Source organism: Struthio camelus, chromosome 22 (genome assembly GCF_040807025.1).
Source record: "Struthio camelus isolate bStrCam1 chromosome 22, bStrCam1.hap1, whole genome shotgun sequence".
Classification (NCBI taxonomy): domain Eukaryota; kingdom Metazoa; phylum Chordata; class Aves; order Struthioniformes; family Struthionidae; genus Struthio; species Struthio camelus.
Genome location: NC_090963.1, coordinates 9,790,481 through 9,809,031, shown reverse-complemented (window position 1 = coordinate 9,809,031; position 18,551 = coordinate 9,790,481). Strand labels below are relative to the sequence as shown.

At 59.1% G+C, this 18,551-nt stretch overlaps 1 non-coding gene across 1 annotated transcript; it reads right to left on the bottom strand.

Annotated features, from left to right (window-relative positions):
- Positions 1–755: 755 nt before the first annotated feature.
- On the bottom strand, positions 756–827 carry TRNAA-CGC (transfer RNA alanine (anticodon CGC)). Its single transcript has one exon. It is a non-coding gene; the product is annotated as a tRNA-Ala (tRNA).
- Positions 828–18,551: the final 17,724 nt, after the last annotated feature.

Below are 18,551 nucleotides of genomic sequence, written 5' to 3'. Positions count from 1 at the left end.
ACCTCACAATGCCTGCCTGCCCACTGCTGGCCACTTGGGTGAGCGTAATGGACGCGTCCTCACAAGCAACACACCACCATTGTGCTTTTGCCTGCCTCTCCCTCTCCTGCTCCAGCTCCCACCTCCCCAGCTGCTGAATCAGCTCCCACTGCCTGTGGTGACCCCAGTGCCTGCTCACCTGCTGCTGGCCAGGTGCTGCTGGGACACAAGTGATTCATCAGCAATGTCCCAGGGGCCACCTCCACCTGCCTCCCCTCTCCCTCCTGCTGAGCTCCCACCTCCTGTGGTCAGGTGCACCTGATGCCTTCACAGCACCTACCTGCCTGCCTGCCTGTCCAGGCCTATCCTGCTGCTGCAGCTAAAAAACACCTCTCAGCCAGCATCCAGTCCTGTTGCCTTCATACATGCCGCCCCTCCTGTCCCGCAGGGCTGTGATCTCTCCTGAGAGGGCTTTTTGATGCACTCAGTGACCTAGCAGCTCCTGCCTGTTTCCCTGTTGCTGGCTAAGCAAGTTGTTGCAAAAGTAGCAACATATAAAACCATATCCCAGCAGTGTCAGTGTTAACTCCCTCTTCCCTTGCCCAGGGATGTCATTTCAGATAGTGAGCCGGTTGGTCACTTCCTACCTGGGGAGCTGCACATGCCGTAGGACATCCCATGAGAGGGTGAGCCCACCATTTGTGGAGAGGGGCGATGCCTCCATTCCCCATCCCTCACCCCTGCGGGGGGATGGAGATTTAGGACAAAAGCACCCCTGGAGATGCTGGGGATTGAGCCCAGGACCTCCTGCATGCGGAGCAGGCGCTCTTCCACTGAGCTACATCCCCTCGGAGCCTGCCAAGGGCTGGGACAGACTCTCGTCCCATGACATGTCCTTGCCAAGCACAGCCCTGTTGTCCCCCGGTGCCCTGGGAGCCTCAGCAGAAAGCAGCATTCACACCCTCCTGCTGGCCCGCAGGCTGGGTTGGGGGAAGCTGGGATTGCAGGGAGTGTGTTCGGCTGTTAACTGTAAGGTTGGTGGTTCCAGTGCACCCAGGAACAGAGTCCTCTTGGCAGCGGGCCAGGGGGACTATGCTGCCCAGCACCCTGGGCTTTGCTCACAATCACCATGAGCTATGACGGACAAAGCGGCGGAAACCCTGTGCTTCTCTCACTGTGCCTGTCCTTCCAGGGTGACACCCAGGAGACAGCGTCAGGGTGACTCCAGCTGGGCAATTACACAAGGAAGGACCTGTCTCCTCAACTGGGGAGGCTGTGACAAAAGAGGGGTCATCGCTCGTGGGGCTGCTGCCACTGCCCTTCCTGCTCACACCTCTGGGTGTGCAGAGATGGGTCATGCTCAGGGGTGTTACACTGGGAGGGAACGGGGAGGAGGATCAACAGGACAGGGATCAGCACCAAGCACAAGGCACACGCTTTATTACAGCCAAAGCATAACAAATCAGGCTTTAGTGAAGGCATGCCATTCTGCCCTGTGTCATCCTCCAAAGAGGAGAAGGAAGGGAAGCATGAGCAGTCACAAATGAATCCCAAATGCTTTCCCAAAAGCATCTCGTGGCCGTGTCTTCACCAGCCCCTTGATGTGCTGGGAGCCTTCCCGCGCCTGCCCTGCTCACCAGGGAATGCTCTTTTCCACTCGCACAAACTGATCTGGGAAACCCAGGAGGAAAAGGGGAAATTCCCATCCCCACACCAGACGAGAGCGCGTGGGGTCTGTGTGATGCAGTGCTTGCCTACAAGAACACAGGGCACGTCGTTCAGACTTCTCCCTGCGGTCGAGAAGCCACCCCTGCAGGGTCGGCCCTGATGCTCCAAAACAAAACCACAAGTCCCAAAGAACACAGCCTAGCTGGATTTGTTTTATCCAAAGCTGAAAGGCACAAACTGACAACAACAAAGTTGTTGGCAAAGAGGTGGCCAAGACGTTACCGTGATGCACTGCTAATCTATTCTACGCTGTGCACATGGGCTCAAATCCCATCCTCGTCCAAGACTCTCCCTGCTCCTGGATCAAAACCAGGCTGGAAGGAGTCTTCTGGAGCAGTGACTGTCCTGCAGTCAGCGTCCCTACAGACAAGCGTTTTCAAGCTCATGCTCAAAGCCGGTAAGACAAACACTTTGCTTGGATGGACAGCTCCGTCCTCTCCCAGCAAAAGAAAACAAATCTGGCCAAATAGGGGAAAAACTCACAGAAAGAGGGACAAAGAGCTTTCAGGTCATCAGAAATGAAAAAAAGACAAGAAAGTCAAGAAGGAGAAGAAGGCCAAAGATAAATATCAAGAGAAGGGTTACAAATTAGCAAGGATTACAGCATAATCAACCATTTCCCCATGATTCTTAACTAGGTGTTTCTCATGTCTCCCCCTCTTTTCAGCTGGACTGCAAAATCACTGGTAAAACAAGGGTGCCATCATGTTTAGCCTCTAGGCAAAACTTCCACCAAATTTCACTTAGCTAAGGTCTACCATGTGCTGCTATCAAAGCAGCTAGTTTTACCGTAATCCTCAGTGCAGTGCACTGACCGGAATGCAGTCAGTTTTCAGTGAGGGGAAGGCTTTTGGAAGCCTTCCTCTCGAGTCAGTTCATCCCTGCAGACACCGAGCAGATCAAGGTGCTTGGAGGTTCAAGCCTTTGCTGCTTAGAAATCAAACCCTCAGCCAGATAGTTTTATGCTGCATATCATGACAGGGAATGACATTGCTTCCTTTTGGTCTTTCAGATGCAGAGCTTACTGAGAGAAGCCTTCAGTGCTCGGACTATACCTACCATCGGATGCAATTTACCATCATCAAAACACCAACCATCGCCAAAACAATGCTAACCATTAACACTGGAAAATCTATTATCAAAACAATAACATTCAAACCAATCATAAGTGGTTCTTCACATTTGTGTTCAGAATTATCCTAAGAAACAAACTTTTAAATGTTTTCACTTGAGACCCTCTTTCCAAAAATGTACTTGTAGTCCTGCTGAACGTTTTAAATTGCCAGGTAAATATCTCACGGGAAATAGTGCCTTGGAGTAGGGCATCTCAAGTACTGCTTGGCTACAGGCGCAGGCTGGTTGTGTGCTCTTCATGTAATGATACTCGAGGTTCAACCTCCGCTCCTCTGCTTTACAAGAGGAAGAGAAAGGAAGAGACAGGGTATATCCTTGTGAGTGCTGAAGGCCCCACTCACCCTGCCCAGACTCTTCCTCCATCCCAGCCGAGGTGGGTGTGTGCCCCATGGTGCCAGGGCCTGCCAGAGCTGGACAGAGGGAGAGGGAGAGAGAGCTGGGAGGAGGGATGGGGAAAGAAAGAAAAGGATGGAGGCCCAGAGAAAAAGAGGGAGAGGGGGAGCTGAGGGAAGGATGCAGGACCGCACAGAGAATGGGGAGCAGAAGAGAAGAGAAGAGGGATGTAGAGGTGGACAGAGGAATAGAGAGAGAGAAAAGATGGAGGGGGGAGTTGGACAGAGAGAGAGAAAAGAGGAAAGAGGGGCATGGAGAGGCAGACAGAGGCAGACAGATGGGGGAAGAGCAGTGTGGTAGCTGGAGGCAGGGACAGACGGAGAGGTGGGCAGGCATGGAGAGGTACGGGGCATGCAGAGGGGCAGAAGGGCAAAAGAGGAGGGAGGGATGGAGGGGAATTGCCAGTGCTAGGGAAAGGGGGGAACCCTCAATCGTGGTCTCCCTCTCAGGGCAGCAAGACCTGGAGGGAAGTAGGTGGCGGGGAGCCCTCCTGTCTGCTGCCAGTACCAGCCCCGGGGCAGGATTTGCATGTCTGGGGGCCCTGTGGAAGTTTTGGGGGTGTTTAGGCAGCAGTGTGGGCTATTGGGCGGATTTTGGCCCTCGGAAGCAAAGTCTGAAGGCATTTTGGAGCCTCTGTGGCAGGTTTCAGTGTGTCTTTCTGGGTCTTGGGGGGGGGGCACTTGAGCAGTCTGGGGGTATTTGAGGCTTTTAGGAAGGTTTGGGAATGGTTTGGAGCTATTTGGGGTGTCAGTGGGAGCTTTAGGGCAGCAACGGGGGGCACCTGCTTGCCCTGGGTCAGGGTCACCTAGGCCTCCTCCCCCCGCCAGTTTGCCCCATGGCTGCCCCTGCCCCAGCTGCCCTCAGGTGCCCCAGCCCCCTGGCTGCCCCTGGGGACCTGGGGACCCCTCACCAACCTCCCCTTTTCAGAACCACACGGCAACCTGCGGCTCAGAGGTGGCCCTTCACAGGGGACACTTGTGTGATTAGCGAACGAGCAGCGCCCGCCCCCGCCGCCAACCCACCCCCCAGCCAGCCCCTGGGGACACATTGCTGCCGGGAGCTGCAGCAGAGACCAGCCAAGGGTGATGTCGGGGCCCTTTGTGACTCCTGCCACCCCCCCCATTGTGACCCCCATGGTCTCCACGGTGTCACCTGGTGCCCCACGGTGTCACCTCAGTGCGTGGGGAGGAGACGGCTGGGATCTCCCCAGGGAGCTCCCTCAGCCACCCCCCGGCGTGGCCCCACGGCCCCGTGAAGGACCTCGCCTTCCCCACTGTGTCTTTGTGTCTCGCCTGGGCCCCGGCCCCAGCATGGTGCAGAGACCCCCTCGCTGCCCCACGGCGGTATGGGCTGGGGATGAGGACCGTCCCCCCAGCCGCCCCATGGAGGCCTGGGTCAAGAAGGAGGACGGACCCCGCAGCTGCTCCACGGAGGCCTCGCAGGAGGCCTCGCAGACAGATGCGGTCCTCGTGGCCCTCGAGGGCATGAAAAGCACGAGTGCCTATGACACCGCAGCGGCAACCCGTATGCTCGAGGATATGATGGGATACTGCGCCGCCAAGCCAGAGCACGTAAGCCTCCAGCCCGCTGGCAATGGTCCTCAAACCCAGGGCTCTCAAGCAGAGCGTGAATCTGGCAGCAGTTTCCCTGTGGCAGCAAGCTGCTGCCAACCCGTGTCCCTTGCAGGTGCAGCTGGCTGTGGTGCATATCTATGAGAACCTGCCGTGCATCCGTGAGGCCGCAGCCCAGGACATCCTCAAGCCCTTCCTTCTCCACCTGGCATGCCGCTACCCGAGTGAAGTGGTCACTGGCCTGCTGAGCTGCTCCCCAGCCTGTGACAGGTACGCCTGCCACGTTGCCAGCCTGAGTGCAGCAGCCCCAGGGCTGGAGCTGGGCTCCCTCCAGGCCTCGTAGAGCCACCGGGTCGGCCAGCCCCGGAACGGGTGAGCGGGATCGTGGGATGCTGAGCCAAGCCTTTCTGGCTCGGGTTCACAGTGTTGCCGTGGCCATGTGGGTGCTGATGGTCTCCCAGTCGCTGGCAGCTGAGAGGGTGCTGCAGGAGCTGCTCTGCATGCTGCAGCACCGGCCCCTCTGCAAGCCAGGCACCACCGCGCAGGACCTCACCTGCATCCTCCCGCTGACTGTGAGTTGCCCCAGAGGGAGGCCTCGTCGTGCATGTAGCTGTGGTACTAGCAAGGGCTGTCATTGACTTTTTTTTGCAGGTGACCCGGGCACTGAACATCATCCTCCTGCAGCACGCTTGCAAACAGGAGGTGAAGGCGCTCTTCCCCCGCCTCTTCCTGGCCCTCCTCTTCCAGCTGTCCTTTGCCCTCATCGAGGCGCAAGAGGACATCCCTGCCTTCAACCACGAGGGCAAACTCATGCCTCCCAGGCCTGTCAGGTACCCAGTCCCCCAGGCCCGTCCCCTGCTGCCCATGCCAGAGTACGGAGTGATAAACCAGTGCTCTTTTCCCCGGGCAGGGTGGCCGTGCAAGCCATGCAGGCCCTGCTGTGCTGCACTGGCTACGGGGAGCAGGTCACTGCCATGGAAGGGCAGGGCGGCTGGGAGATGATCAGTCGGCCCGGGACCCACCTGACAGGGGTTGCCTTGCTGGCCAGGTGAGCCCCCTGCCCTCCCTGGCCCCTCATCCCACTCTGGCGGCCCCACGGGCTCCTGGTGCAGTTTGCCCATCTGTCTTGGCTGCCATGCTGCCTCTCCTGTCCATTGCCAGGCAGATGCAGGGGAACCCTCTGGAGGAGCGTGCCAAGATCTTCCTGAACCTCAGCCTGGCCCTGAGGGACAAGGACAAGTGCCTGGAGATCCCCTCTATGGCCTTCCTCATCGAGGTAGGATGTGGGGATAGGGACGGGGGGTGGGGTGGGGGTCATGGCTGAGGGGATTCAGATGGGGCTGGAGAAGAGGGGCTGTGGCCCAGGCTGGGGACGTGGGGCCGGGGCTAGGGCTGGGGGGTGAGGATGAGGACAAGGGGTAGGGCGTGGGGCTGGGGATGCAGCGCTGCTGCTGGGGCTGGGGCTGGGGCTGGGCCAAGTGGGAGGTGGCAGCAGGGATGCCATATCACGCACTGGGGTCCTAGTCCTGGGGGTGGCCATGAGTCCCTGTGCCACCCCGGCCCTTTGCCGTTGCAGCTGCTGCGGTGTCCCGATCTGTGTGTGCTGGCCGATGAGGTGGCGCTGAGCCTCTGCCAGGTGCGGCTGGGCAATGAGCGCCAGGTCATGCGCTGGTTGGCACTCCGTGGCCTCCTCACCCTCTCTGGAAGACCCTCCACAGTGAGTGAGCTCTCGCCGCCGGTGCCTGTGTCCCGAGCACTTCTGCCACCAGTGGAATGAGGAAAATGCTGCATGTCTCCCTGCAGGCAAGGAAGATGCTGAAGGTGATCCCAGATGTGGTGGAGCGGCTGCAGGATGCCGATGGGGAGATGGACGCCAAGGCCCTGGCCGTGCTGCGCAACGTGCTGCACCACGCCGAGCCGCGGCAAATCAGCCCCCTGGCTGTGCAGCTGGCCCACGACCTCCTGCCCCTCTTTCCCAACGTGAGGATGGTGGTGGGGAGCTGGTAGGAGGCCCTTTGTGGTTCTCCCCCCGCCCACCGCGGCTGAGGTTGCTGTGCTTGCCCCCGCAGGAGGTCAGCACGGTGCGGGAACTGGCCATGCGGCTCTTTGGGGAGCTGCTGGGCCGGACAGTAGGCAGCGAGAGGCAGCAGATGAAGCAGCTGGCACGCCAGGGGCTGCTGCCCCTCTTCTTCCATCTGAGTGACCCACACCTCGGTGTGGCACAGGTACAGGGCACCGTGGCGGGCCATGAGGCCACCGTGGTAGGCACCCCAGGCAGTGGCCATGGGGTGGCTCCGGCCTGGCCACGGTGCCATCGCCCATCTCCCCACTCCTCCCCAGGCTGCCCAGACAGCCCTCATGGAGGCCGCAAAGCTCCTCAGCTGGAAGCAGCTCCGGAAGCTGGCCAAGACGGTGCAGACCTGGCACATCGGCGAATGCCTGGTGAGGAGGCCCAAGCAGTGGCAGGCCTGACCTGGTGGTGCTGGCCCCCGTCCCAACGGTGCCAGCACCTCTCCTGGTGGAGCCAGCCCCCGTGCCAGCATCTTTCCTGGTGGAGCCAGCCTCTCTCCCAGCTGTACCCGCTGGGAATGTCCTGGAGGTGCCAGCACCTCTCCTGGCAGTGCTGCTGGTGCCAGCCACTGTCCCTTCTGTGCCAACACCTTTTCCAGCAGTGACAGCACGTGTCCCAGCTGTGTTAGCCCCTGTCCCGGTTGTGCCCGCGCCTGTCCTGGGAGGGGGGATGGGCCCAAAGTTGCCAACGCCTGTCCTAGAGAGGGGGGCGGGTGTCCCAGGGAGGGGGACAGGCCTGGCAGTGCCAACACCTGTACTGGGGGGTCTCTGCAGCTGCGGAAGGCTGGGCCCGTAGCCAGCGAGTATGTCAGCTGCAGCTGCCGGTACCTGGAGGACCCCCGGGCCACTCTGCGCGAGCAGGCTGTGCGCTTCATCGGTGAGACCCCTCCGGACACCCACAACCCTCTCCCCAGCCCCAAGGTCCTTCTCCTCAGGCCCCATGTCCCTCTCCCAAGTGCCCATGTCCCTCCCCCCAGCCCCTGGCTCCCCCTCCCCAACCCCCCAGGACCCACTCCTTAATGCTTGGATCCTTCTCCCCAACATGTGGGACCCTCTTCCCACTCTCTAGATCCGTCTCCCCACTGCCCCTGAGTCCCTCTCCCAAGCGCTAGGTTCCTGTCCCAGTGCCCAGGTCCGTCTCCCCACTGCCCACGTCTCTCTCCCCAGCGCTAGGTTCCTCTCCCAGTGCCCAGGTCCGTCTCCCCACTGCCCACGTCTCTCTCCCCAGCCCCAAATCCCTCTCCCCTGGCTGGGTCTCACCTTGTGATGGGCTGTGTGTGCCTAGGGCTTGCTGCTCAGCTCCTGGACTGGCGCGAAGAGGAGCTGGAGGAGATGTGCAGCCGTGCGTAGGGCACGCGGGGTCGGCCGGGGCTGGCGGGAGGAGGCCGGGGCTGGAGACGGAGGGAATGTCCGGCGTATTTGAGGGCCGGTGTTTTTGACTATGCAGAGGGCACCCATGGCCTGCGCCAGGCCGGAGGGCTCTTGCATACCTTTCCTGAAGGGAATCTGGGGGGCATCTGGGGGATCACTGAGCACAGACAGATCCCCTTGTGCCCTGCTCTCTCTTGGCCCTCTCTTGAGGAGGGGCCTGGGGTCTCTGCTGATACAGGGCTTGATCGCTGCTCTCTTTCCTCCCATCTCAGTCCTTCAGCGCTTGGACAAGGACAGCAGCCCCACAGTCCGCTGCCTGGCAATATCCACAGTCTTCGTCCTCCGAGCGCCCAGGAAAGCACCGCCACCAGGCTTCCCCTTCCAAGCCCTGCGCGCCCGTCTGCGGAGAGCCTGGCAGCGGTGGCACCCAGGCCCAGGGGCCGGCGCGGACTGAGCATCCCATAATTCGGCGTCCCCCAATTGCCAGCCCGCCCCCTGTGCAGAGCACATTCAGCAGAGCAGGTGCCTCCGGGCCACGTCCCACTGGGCTTGCACAAGGATGAAGACACCACAGTCTGCCTGGGAAGTCCTGTTCCTGTGTTTGCCCATGCCCGTATTAAAAAGCTTTGTCTTGTGCTCACCTGGAAGGCTGGGGCAGATGGGGCTGGTGAGGGCTGCAGGGTGAGTGTGGGAGGAGGAGCACAGATGCCATGGAGAGCAGGCGGATACAGCTGGAGAGCAGGAGGGGACGGAGGGCATGGGAGTGTGCGTGCTTGTGGGGCCCTGCGGCAAACCCAAAGGCAAAGCAAGCAAGCTGCTGCACTCACCACCACCTCTGGGGCATCTGAAGGCATGTGAGTCGCCCTGCAGTCCCATCAGGGCACATCTGTGCCCCTTTCGGTACGCCCCAGGTCCCTCTGTGCACCTTTTGGCGCTCCTTAGTACCCCAAGAATGGCCGGTCTGAATCCCCACAGAGCCTCCTCAAGCCCTGCTCCCCCCCTCCCCCATACAGTTGCCCCTGAGCCACAGGGCTCCCCAATCCTGCATGTGGCGCTGCGTCCCATGCCCAGCACCTCCAGCATCTCCCCAGACACCCACAATCCATACAGGGCTCTGGATGTCTCCAGCAGTGTTGCCTCCAGACCGGTGCCTCCTCTTCCTCCTCCTCTAGGACGTAGGGGTCCCCCACAGCTCTTCTGGGGCATGGGGTCCTTGGCGAGGTGCACGATGCTTCCTCTGGGTCCCCCCACAAGTTCCTCGGTGTCTCCTCCTCTGGGGTCCCCCATGGCTCCTCCTGTCATGCCCACAGCCAGGTGCAGCACCAACACCCACAAAGCATGCAGCACCCCCTGGCGATGGACCCTTCCAAAACCCCTCTCCCCTGCTGGGGGCATCTGCAGGGCCCGTCTGCAGTGCCAGAGACCAGTCTCCCTTCTCACAGCGGTAGCAGAAAGAGCTCTGTGTTCCCTCTATTTTTAATTCTCTACTTTTACACTGCTCGTTGCTATTTGTTCTTATGAAAGCCTTTGGGGTTTTGAGCCAGATGTGGTGCTTCCCTTCCCAGGGGTCAGGGTGTCTCCCTGAGGCTGATCAGGGAGAGCAAAGCACCAAGACCCGGCAGTGGGGAAGGGGCACGTCTCAGGAGCAGCAGGCTCGGGGACAGGCTGGGCACCTGCAAGTGTCCGTGGTCCCTGGAGTGGGATACTGGTGACCAGCCCAGCTGGAGAGTATTCCTGCTGGCGGAGACATTTCCATCCTGGAAACCACACACACAGTTTCCAGCCAAAATGGGTCTCTCTGTAGGGTCCCGTAACGCCCCTCTGGGAAGGGAGGGCCAGCGTCCACAGCCTAGGAGTGGCCCTGCTTGCTGCTTTCCCGGGGGCTCTGCCTGGGCCACCCTGGTCCCAAGGCACAGAGACCACCGCAGAAGTGCAGTGACAGGTTTAGCCCTGGGCTGTAGTCGCACAGGCGGGAGCCAGAGGTGAGAGCAGGGCCCTGAACACCCCAGCCAGCCCCAGAGGGAGGGGCTCATTGCCTGGGGATCACCTCCCCAGAGTGGCTGGGAGGGAGCTCTGCTTCCTGCTGCCCCAGTGCATGGCACAGAGCAGCTTGCTCGGGTGCAGGGCCTGGGATTTCCCCTCCTCCACCTCCACAGGCTCTCCCCTTCCTGGGGGCTGCTCCTGGCTGCCATGGTACTCACAGAGCCCCGAGCACTCCTGGCACAGCCCAGAGCTGGCTCCTTCCCGGCAGGGGCTGTGAGGCAGCAGGGCCCTGGGCAGCGCGGGGACCCCCCCCCTCCTCCTGCCTCCCATCCACCCCCACCCCTCTGCCCTCCCGCTTCTGGGCTGCAGGGACACAAGAAGGAGCTGCCTCACCTGGGCCACCAGTTTGGGTCAGTGCAGGGGAATATCTGCGTGCAGGGTGCAGGGGATGGGAGCAGGCAATGATGAGAGAGGACGTTTCCTTGAGCAGTGCAGGAGGCAGAGGAGGGAGAGGGCAGTGGGCTGGAGAAGGGATCACAACACCATGCAGGCTCCAGCCCAAAGTCATGGTTCAGCCCTCAGCCTTGGCACAGGCCCAGCCCCAAGGATGTTCACAGGGGCACATGTCCACGGTGAGAAGATTTCATGTCTGTTCCTAAAGCGGGCGCCAATGGGAGCTGAGCCTGTTCCTAGGCCAGGTTTTTAACCAGCTGCACCCTGGTGCCCACAGGCAAGCAACCTCTCACACAGGACTTGAGCAGGGAAAAGGGTTCCACGGCTGTGCAGCATCTGGCACCCAAACTGCGTTCCCTCCTCCATCCGGGGGCTCTCCGCACCCTGCTGGCTCTTCCTGATGGGTTGCCCTTGCCACACACTGACAGGCAGTGGAACTGAGGCCAAACACACAGAAACACCCTCCTCTTTCGCCCTGGCTCATTTCCTTTCCCTCATTGAGCTGACACCTGAGCTACTCGGAGAGATGTCCTGGAATGGGGGAAAGAGTCACCAAATGCATCTATATCTGTGGCTGTTATGTATATCTATATTCCTATCTATCTAAAGCAATATGCAAAAGAGTCTGGGAGTCTGTGTCTAGACTTGCAGGTTCTGAGAGCAGAATTTTTCCTGGCTTTAGTTTTCCTTCCTTACACTGCAGTTGTTATGCTCCCCTTTTTTTTACTTTGCCTTTTTCTCTTTCCTTTCTCTGTCCCACTGGCCTCAGGGCTCAGTCCCAGCAGGGCTGCGTGAGCCAGGGCAGGGGGACCCGAGGGCGCAGAGGGGCTCTTGCTCTGGGGCACACACCTCCTTGCTGGAGCACCTGCTCTGCAGGCACCTGGTCCTGCACCAGCCTCTTCTGTCCTGAAGCTCTGCACCCACCGAGCTGTGGAAGAGGCTGACATTTACACCTCAGGGCCACAGCACAGTGTGGCCAAGGGCCAGCTCTTGCTCTTCCCCTCAGTGCTCCCAGGCTCTCCCCTTGGAGCTGCTCAGGGGCCCTGCACAAGCCTGGGCTCTGGGACTTGCATGGCTGCGGGGAGCGCAGGACTTGGGGCCGTGTCCAGCCCTTGGCTGCGCTGCAGGAGAGCTGGGCTGCACTGGTCCTGCTCAGGGTCTGCCCTGCTCTGCCTGGCCCTTCCTGGGGACGCAGCCCTGCTCTGCCTGGCTCTGGCCGCACGTGCGCTGCTCTCTGCCAGGGGACACCCGTGCTATCACAAGCACATCCCCAGGGTGGCAGGGCAGGGGTGGGGTGACCATGGGGGCTCTGGGAGGAGCTGGGGCTCAAACACCACCTCTGGCCCTGGGAGTTGGAGCCTCCCTGCTTGCAGCCCCTGCACCGAGACATCCCCCTTCCTGCCCAGTCCTGGCCCATCTCCCCCTGTGGGACATGCAGGGCTGGAGCCTGAGCCCAGTAGAAGAGGGGATTTCTCATGGGGACGGGGGTTGTGGTTAGAGTGCCCACGTGCATTACCCACCTCCGTGGAATCTCACTCTGGGAACGCTCTTCTCCCGTGGGCTTCTCACAGTAAGGGTGGAGAAGAGCAACACGGGCTCCCTGCTCTGCCCCGTCGACCCCTCTGCTCTGGGGTGAGCACCCACTCAGCCAGCCCTGGGGCTGCACCAGCCCCTGCCCTGCCCCACCCCACAGGGAGATGCAAGCCTTGGCTCAGCCCCCACCCAAGGTCATGCTCTCCCCAAGCACTCGCACAAGGACCCCTCTGCTCAGCTGCAGAAATGGCACTACGCACACACACCCGGACGTGGGCCAGAAACAGACAAAGAGGGACAAAATGAAGACGTGGCCCTGTTCCATCGCCAGGATGACGGCTCTGGGATCCCCAGGAGACATTTGCCAGGCCAAAGCCTGCCAGGCAGACTCAAAGCCAAATCTCTGGCCTTGGCTGTAGGAGACAGCATGCCTGCTCTGAAGCTCCATGCAGAGCCCACAGCAGGAGCAGAGGGGCAACACGCAAGTGCCTGAGTCCAGTGCCAGAAGGTGATGCATCACAGTGAGGTATTTGCTTCACAGACAGTCATGGACAGAGTGTTTGTTTTAAAACAAAAATCTAATTCACTGGGATCTTCTGCTTAGGGTAAGGCTCATGTGGGGAATCCAAACCTCTGGAACAGGATAGTTGGCTGCTGTCTGGCTGTTGATGGTAGCCTCCACCACAGGTGTCCTTGCAACAGCACCTTCAGCTGGGTTGGATGAGAGTCCCTGAATGGGGTTGTGCCAGGGAATCCCTCCTATCCAGCTGGCCCGTGGTCCTATGTGACTGCTCCAGAGGACACATAATCCATTTCGGTTGACAAGGGACCGTATCGCACAAATCTGAACGTCATCCTTGTAGCGCCGTTACAGCTTCAATCCCAAAGAGCTTGCCACAGGGCAAAGGAAGCAACATCATCATCCCTGCACTGTCCTCCTCCCACCTTCCTGTGCTTCGCTTCTCTCTTCCACCTGAGCTCTCCTCTCTGCTGCTGGGAGTTTTCCAATACTCTTGATGACCTCACAACACCTCCCTGCTGCCCCACATGCTAACGGCCACTGCAGCTGATGTAAGGAATTGACCTCACAATCAACATCCCAGACAGGTCCCTCTAACCTGCCTCTCCCTTTCCCCTCCCCCTGAGCTCTCATCTCCATGGGGAAGGTTTTCGGATCTGCCTCAGGACCTCACAGCACCAGCCTGCCTGCTGCCCAGTCAGAGTGCTGCAACAGAAGTGACCTCACAAACAAGCTCCCACCCATGCCACTTTCACCTGCCTCTGCCCTCTTCAGGAGCTCTCCTCTCTCCTGAGGGCTTTCTCCTCCCCTTGATGACCTCACAGTGCCTGCCTGCCTGCCTGCTGCTGGCCAATCAGGTTGCCGTCCTAGAGGTGATTTCACAGTCACTATGCCAGCAGTGTCATGGCTACCTGCCTCTCCCTCATTCCTCCCTCTAGGCTCTCGTGTCCACCTCATGAAGTCTCTGAGGCGCTCACATACCTGCCCACCTGCTGCTGACCAATCAGCTGCTGCGAAAGGGGAAACCTCACAATCAAACCCACCAATGTCACCTGTCACCTTCACCTGTCCCTCCCTCTCGCCTCCTCCCAAGAGGCGGGCAGCCTCTGTGATGCCATCGATGACCTCACAATGCCTGCCTGCCCACTGCTGGCCACTTGGGTGAGCGTAATGGACGCGTCCTCACAAGCAACACACCACCATTGTGCTTTTGCCTGCCTCTCCCTCTCCTGCTCCAGCTCCCACCTCCCCAGCTGCTGAATCAGCTCCCACTGCCTGTGGTGACCCCAGTGCCTGCTCACCTGCTGCTGGCCAGGTGCTGCTGGGACACAAGTGATTCATCAGCAATGTCCCAGGGGCCACCTCCACCTGCCTCCCCTCTCCCTCCTGCTGAGCTCCCACCTCCTGTGGTCAGGTGCACCTGATGCCTTCACAGCACCTACCTGCCTGCCTGCCTGTCCAGGCCTATCCTGCTGCTGCAGCTAAAAAACACCTCTCAGCCAGCATCCAGTCCTGTTGCCTTCATACATGCCGCCCCTCCTGTCCCGCAGGGCTGTGATCTCTCCTGAGAGGGCTTTTTGATGCACTCAGTGACCTAGCAGCTCCTGCCTGTTTCCCTGTTGCTGGCTAAGCAAGTTGTTGCAAAAGTAGCAACATATAAAACCATATCCCAGCAGTGTCAGTGTTAACTCCCTCTTCCCTTGCCCAGGGATGTCATTTCAGATAGTGAGCCGGTTGGTCACTTCCTACCTGGGGAGCTGCACATGCCGTAGGACATCCCATGAGAGGGTGAGCCCACCATTTGTGGAGAGGGGCGATGCCTCCATTCCCCATCCCTCACCCCTGCGGGGGGATGGAGATTTAGGACAAAAGCACCCCTGGAGATGCTGGGGATTGAGCCAGGACCTCCTGCATGCGGAGCAGGCGCTCTTCCACTGATGCTACATCCCCTGGCCCGCTGCCAAGAGGACTGGCTGTTCCTGGGTGCACTGGAACCCCAGACCCTTAGCAGTAACAGCCGAACACTACTCCCTGCAATCCCAGCTTCGGCGCCTCAACCCATCCTGCCTGCTGGCCCGCAGGCTGGGTTGGGGGAAGCTGGGATTGCAGGGAGTGTGTTCGGCTGTTAACTGTAAGGTTGGTGGTTCCAGTGCACCCAGGAACAGAGTCCTCTTGGCAGCGGGCCAGGGGGACTATGCTGCCCAGCACCCTGGGCTTTGCTCACAATCACCATGAGCTATGACGGACAAAGCGGCGGAAACCCTGTGCTTCTCTCACTGTGCCTGTCCTTCCAGGGTGACACCCAGGAGACAGCGTCAGGGTGACTCCAGCTGGGCAATTACACAAGGAAGGACCTGTCTCCTCAACTGGGGAGGCTGTGACAAAAGAGGGGTCATCGCTCGTGGGGCTGCTGCCACTGCCCTTCCTGCTCACACCTCTGGGTGTGCAGAGATGGGTCATGCTCAGGGGTGTTACACTGGGAGGGAACGGGGAGGAGGATCAACAGGACAGGGATCAGCACCAAGCACAAGGCACACGCTTTATTACAGCCAAAGCATAACAAATCAGGCTTTAGTGAAGGCATGCCATTCTGCCCTGTGTCATCCTCCAAAGAGGAGAAGGAAGGGAAGCATGAGCAGTCACAAATGAATCCCAAATGCTTTCCCAAAAGCATCTCGTGGCCGTGTCTTCACCAGCCCCTTGATGTGCTGGGAGCCTTCCCGCGCCTGCCCTGCTCACCAGGGAATGCTCTTTTCCACTCGCACAAACTGATCTGGGAAACCCAGGAGGAAAAGGGGAAATTCCCATCCCCACACCAGACGAGAGCGCGTGGGGTCTGTGTGATGCAGTGCTTGCCTACAAGAACACAGGGCACGTCGTTCAGACTTCTCCCTGCGGTCGAGAAGCCACCCCTGCAGGGTCGGCCCTGATGCTCCAAAACAAAACCACAAGTCCCAAAGAACACAGCCTAGCTGGATTTGTTTTATCCAAAGCTGAAAGGCACAAACTGACAACAACAAAGTTGTTGGCAAAGAGGTGGCCAAGACGTTACCGTGATGCACTGCTAATCTATTCTACGCTGTGCACATGGGCTCAAATCCCATCCTCGTCCAAGACTCTCCCTGCTCCTGGATCAAAACCAGGCTGGAAGGAGTCTTCTGGAGCAGTGACTGTCCTGCAGTCAGCGTCCCTACAGACAAGCGTTTTCAAGCTCATGCTCAAAGCCGGTAAGACAAACACTTTGCTTGGATGGACAGCTCCGTCCTCTCCCAGCAAAAGAAAACAAATCTGGCCAAATAGGGGAAAAACTCACAGAAAGAGGGACAAAGAGCTTTCAGGTCATCAGAAATGAAAAAAAGACAAGAAAGTCAAGAAGGAGAAGAAGGCCAAAGATAAATATCAAGAGAAGGGTTACAAATTAGCAAGGATTACAGCATAATCAACCATTTCCCCATGATTCTTAACTAGGTGTTTCTCATGTCTCCCCCTCTTTTCAGCTGGACTGCAAAATCACTGGTAAAACAAGGGTGCCATCATGTTTAGCCTCTAGGCAAAACTTCCACCAAATTTCACTTAGCTAAGGTCTACCATGTGCTGCTATCAAAGCAGCTAGTTTTACCGTAATCCTCAGTGCAGTGCACTGACCGGAATGCAGTCAGTTTTCAGTGAGGGGAAGGCTTTTGGAAGCCTTCCTCTCGAGTCAGTTCATCCCTGCAGACACCGAGCAGATCAAGGTGCTTGGAGGTTCAAGCCTTTGCTGCTTAGAAATCAAACCCTCAGCCAGATAGTTTTATGCTGCATATCATGACAGGGAATGACATTGCTTCCTTTTGGTCTTTCAGATGCAGAGCTTACTGAGAGAAGCCTTCAGTGCTCGGACTATACCTACCATCGGATGCAATTTACCATCATCAAAACACCAACCATCGCCAAAACAATGCTAACCATTAACACTGGAAAATCTATTATCAAAACAATAACATTCAAACCAATCATAAGTGGTTCTTCACATTTGTGTTCAGAATTATCCTAAGAAACAAACTTTTAAATGTTTTCACTTGAGACCCTCTTTCCAAAAATGTACTTGTAGTCCTGCTGAACGTTTTAAATTGCCAGGTAAATATCTCACGGGAAATAGTGCCTTGGAGTAGGGCATCTCAAGTACTGCTTGGCTACAGGCGCAGGCTGGTTGTGTGCTCTTCATGTAATGATACTCGAGGTTCAACCTCCGCTCCTCTGCTTTACAAGAGGAAGAGAAAGGAAGAGACAGGGTATATCCTTGTGAGTGCTGAAGGCCCCACTCACCCTGCCCAGACTCTTCCTCCATCCCAGCCGAGGTGGGTGTGTGCCCCATGGTGCCAGGGCCTGCCAGAGCTGGACAGAGGGAGAGGGAGAGAGAGCTGGGAGGAGGGATGGGGAAAGAAAGAGAAGGATGGAGGCCCAGAGAAAAAGAGGGAGAGGGGGAGCTGAGGGAAGGATGCAGGACCGCACAGAGAATGGGGAGCAGAAGAGAAGAGAAGAGGGATGTAGAGGTGGACAGAGGAATAGAGAGAGAGAAAAGATGGAGGGGGGAGTTGGACAGAGAGAGAGAAAAGAGGAAAGAGGGGCATGGAGAGGCAGACAGAGGCAGACAGATGGGGGAAGAGCAGTGTGGTAGCTGGAGGCAGGGACAGACGGAGAGGTGGGCAGGCATGGAGAGGTACGGGGCATGCAGAGGGGCAGAAGGGCAAAAGAGGAGGGAGGGATGGAGGGGAATTGCCAGTGCTAGGGAAAGGGGGGAACCCTCAATCGTGGTCTCCCTCTCAGGGCAGCAAGACCTGGAGGGAAGTAGGTGGCGGGGAGCCCTCCTGTCTGCTGCCAGTACCAGCCCCGGGGCAGGATTTGCATGTCTGGGGGCCCTGTGGAAGTTTTGGGGGTGTTTAGGCAGCAGTGTGGGCTATTGGGCGGATTTTGGCCCTCGGAAGCAAAGTCTGAAGGCATTTTGGAGCCTCTGTGGCAGGTTTCAGTGTGTCTTTCTGGGTCTTGGGGGGGGGGCACTTGAGCAGTCTGGGGGTATTTGAGGCTTTTAGGAAGGTTTGGGAATGGTTTGGAGCTATTTGGGGTGTCAGTGGGAGCTTTAGGGCAGCAACGGGGGGCACCTGCTTGCCCTGGGTCAGGGTCACCTAGGCCTCCTCCCCCCGCCAGTTTGCCCCATGGCTGCCCCTGCCCCAGCTGCCCTCAGGTGCCCCAGCCCCCTGGCTGCCCCTGGGGACCTGGGGACCCCTCACCAACCTCCCCTTTTCAGAACCACACGGCAACCTGCGGCTCAGAGGTGGCCCTTCACAGGGGACACTTGTGTGATTAGCGAACGAGCAGCGCCCGCCCCCGCCGCCAACCCACCCCCCAGCCAGCCCCTGGGGACACATTGCTGCCGGGAGCTGCAGCAGAGACCAGCCAAGGGTGATGTCGGGGCCCTTTGTGACTCCTGCCACCCCCCCCATTGTGACCCCCATGGTCTCCACGGTGTCACCTGGTGCCCCACGGTGTCACCTCAGTGCGTGGGGAGGAGACGGCTGGGATCTCCCCAGGGAGCTCCCTCAGCCACCCCCCGGCGTGGCCCCACGGCCCCGTGAAGGACCTCGCCTTCCCCACTGTGTCTTTGTGTCTCGCCTGGGCCCCGGCCCCAGCATGGTGCAGAGACCCCCTCGCTGCCCCACGGCGGTATGGGCTGGGGATGAGGACCGTCCCCCCAGCCGCCCCATGGAGGCCTGGGTCAAGAAGGAGGACGGACCCCGCAGCTGCTCCACGGAGGCCTCGCAGGAGGCCTCGCAGACAGA